General features: G+C 45.3%; 1 pseudogene across 1 annotated transcript; it reads left to right on the plus strand.

The window, feature by feature from the left end:
* Window positions 1–329: 329 nt before the first annotated feature.
* LOC309653696 (serine/arginine-rich splicing factor 3 pseudogene) lies at window positions 330–1,104 on the plus strand (annotated as a pseudogene). The gene is made up of 2 exons: window positions 330–369; window positions 560–1,104. The product of its transcript is annotated as a serine/arginine-rich splicing factor 3 pseudogene (transcript).
* The last annotated feature ends 2,368 nt before the right edge of the window (window positions 1,105–3,472 follow it).

Raw genomic sequence — 3,472 nt, forward strand, 5'->3', positions numbered from 1 at the left:
GAGGGAAGAGGGAAAGGGAGAGGGAGCGAGGGAGGGGAAAGAGAGAGAGGGAGAGGGAGAGAGGGAGGGAGAGAGGGAGAGACAGATGGAGAGAAAGAGAGGGAAAGAGGGAGAGGGAGAGTGGAACAGGGAAAGAGGGACAGGGAGAGAGGGAGGGATAGAGGGAGGAGAGGAAGCAGGGAGAAAAGAGAGAAAGAACACACCATCTACACTTCTGTCAAATGACACCGGGGATCCTTACACAACCAGGAGAAAATAACACAGGGAGGCTCTTTCTCAGCTGGAACTGGAACTGCAGACGGGGCCAAACACCACCAGGCTGGCCACAAATGTCCAGCCGCTGCTCCAGCCCCGTCAGCTGTGAGTCCGGTCACCAGGGCTCTGAGTGTCTGCTCCAGGGAGCTGGGGTTCACCCTCTCACCCGGGAGGCTGGGCCAAGACAGCAGGGCCCCGGGCTGGAACATAGGTGGGAAAGCATCCCCACAGGATAGCTTGTGTAAGCAGATTCAGCTGCCAGATTCTAGAGGCCCGGGACCACCCTGTGGCCCGTGAAACCCAGGAGCCACGAGGGTCTTGCATCGTGATTCCTGTTCATTGGACTGTAAAGTTTATGTAGGGAATCTTGGAAACAGTGGTAACAAGGCTGAATTGGAACGAGCTTTAGGCTATTATGGACCACTCTGAAGTGTGTGGGGTGCTAAAAACCCTCCTGGCTTCGCTCTTGTTGAATGTGAAGATCCCCGAGATGCAGCTGATGCTGTCCGAGAACTAGATGGGAGAACACTATGTGGCTGCCGAGTAAGAGTGGACCTGTCGAATGGGGAAAAGAGAAGTCGAAATCGTGACGCCTCCTTCTTGGGGTCGTCGCCCTCGAGATGATTATCGGAGGAGGAGTCCTCCACCTCCCACACATCTCCAAGATGGAGAGCCTTCTCCGTCAGCCAGAGCAGGTCCCTTTCTAGATATAGGAGAAGAGAGAGATCCCTGTCCCAAGAGAGAAATCACAAGCCATCCCGATCTTTCTCTAGGTCTCCTAGCCGATCTAGGTCAAATGAAAGGGAAATGGAAGACCACTTTGCAAGAGGAGTGGTGTACAGGCAATAACTTCATTTGGCAGGAGTATGTACAGAATATTCAAGTTTTGTTTGAGACTTCCGAAGCTTGGTGCACTTTTTAAATGTTTTAGTTGTTCACACTTGTTTGTCTCTTGGGACAGTGACACATAAAGGTGTCATTCTCTATGGTTTGAAATGGATCCTATGAGGCATGTAATATGAAGAATTGTTACCTTACAATGTTCCCTTAAGCAAAATTGAATTTGCTTTGAATTTTTGGTCTTGCCTAGACTGATAATGAAACTCTAACTCCTGCCCACCTAAAGTGTGATGTTTACTATTATGGAAACAACACTGGCAAACATTGAAAAGACTTTCTGTAGCTGGGATATGGTATGCAGCTGTAGTTAAGCAAGCAGTCTTTAAAAGGTGCTGTGAATCCAAGCCAGCAGGTAAAAATGAAAGCCGCACCCTTACCCTAGATTAGAGGTTTAAAAATTCCACTAGTCTTCACACTGGACAAGAGGTTGTCCAGGGAGTTTAAAATCTAAGAAGTTTCAAGGAAGTTAGTTTACCTTTGAGTTAGGTCATACGTCCCCTCTGTGTTTGCTGTACATGAATACATAGCTCTTTGTAATATTCTTTGGAAATTTGAGATTATCAAGATACCAATGTCCTGCCAGATTAAGAGTATATTGTAGAGCTGAACTTTGAGTTACTGTGCAATTTTTTTTTTCATGCTGTCATTTGTAATATGTTTTGTGAGAATCCTTGGGATTAAAGTTTTGGTTGCAAAAGAAAAAAAGAAAAGAAAAGAATCCGCCTGCCAATGCAGGGGACACAGGTTCAAGCCCTGGTCCGGGAAGATCCCAGGTGCTGCAGATCAACTAAGCCCGTGGGCCACAACTACTGAGCCTGCACTCTAGATCCTGGGAGCCAGAACTACTGAGCCCCCGTGCCACAACTACAGAAGCCCACACGCAACGACGACCCAACGCAGCAAGAAAAAAAAGACGATACTGGCCAGGTGATCAAGGGTAAAATCGTTTGTCATAAGTCCCGTTGATGGTGTGTATCCTTGATGTGACCTGAGGAAAATGGCATTTTTATCTCTGTCTGGGTCTTCCGCCCCAAACCCCATAACTCCAGACCAACCATAAGAAAACATCCGAAAACAAACAGACAAACAAATTGAGGGACAAAATACCTGACCAGTCCTCCTCAAAACTTTCAAGGTATCAAAACCCAGCGACGTCTGAGAAATGTCACAGCCCAGAGGAGACTGGGACAGAAAAAGGATGTTAGGGGAACACTAGGGAAATGCTAATAAAGTTTGGACTTTAGTTAATAACAATGTATCCATCTTGGTTCCTTAGTTGGATAAACATGTCGTACTAAGGTACTAACGAGTTGGAAATAGGGGTACTGGGTCAGGGTCCACGGCACTCTGTACACTCTGTACAGATCTTTGCAACTTTTTTGTAACTCTAAGCTCTAAAATTAAGCGAGTACTGAACAGAGCTAAGAATGTTATTTCCCTGATTTGAACATGCCTGAGTTTCTTTTCATGGTCACATTTTTGCTATCTGGATGTGTCTTGGCATCAGTAGCAAAGGAGAGTTGCCAGCCCCTGGGAAGATGTGGGTGGTTTGCAGGTGGCTTGCTCTGGAGCTGAAGACCACGGTGGGAAGTCTGCAGCCTCGGGCTGCACTTAGAACCATGGGAGGGGATGGGCCAGCTCAGTTAGGGATGGAACCTATAAATAAAACTTTTTTCTTTTCCGTTATGGCTTATCACAGGATACTGAATATAGTTCCCTGTGCTAGACAGTAGGACGTTGTAGTTTATCCATCCTATATTTAATAGTTTGCATCTGCTAACCCCAAACTCCCAATCCAACCCTCCCTCACTGTTTCTCCCCCTTGGCAACCACAAGTCTGTTCTCTATGTCTGTGAGTCTGTTTTTGTTTTGTGGACGAGTTCATTTGTGTCGTATTTTAGATTTCACATATAAGTGAGATCATATGATATTTGTCTTTCTCTTCTGACTTACTTCACTTAGTATGATCATCTCTAGGTCCATCCACGTTGCTGCAAATAGCATTATTTCATTCTTTTTATGGCTGAATAATATTCCATTGTATATATGTACCACATCTTCTTTATCCATTCATCCATCAGTGGACATTTAGGTAGCTTCCATGTCTTGGCTACTGTAAATAGTGCTGCAATGAACATTGGGGTGCGTGTATCTTTTCTTTCTTTCTTCCTTCTTTCTTCCTCTCTTCTTTTCTTTCTCTCTCTCTCTTTCTCTCTTTCTTCCTTTTTTTCTCTCTCTCTTTCTCTCTTTCTTTCTTTTTTCTTTCTTCTTTTATTGTCACACGGCATGTGAGATCTTAGTTCCCTGACCAGAAATG

Source organism: Balaenoptera physalus (assembly GCF_965194825.1).
Source record: "Balaenoptera physalus genome assembly, contig: HAP1_SCAFFOLD_902, whole genome shotgun sequence".
NCBI classification, from domain to species: Eukaryota; Metazoa; Chordata; class Mammalia; order Artiodactyla; family Balaenopteridae; genus Balaenoptera; species Balaenoptera physalus.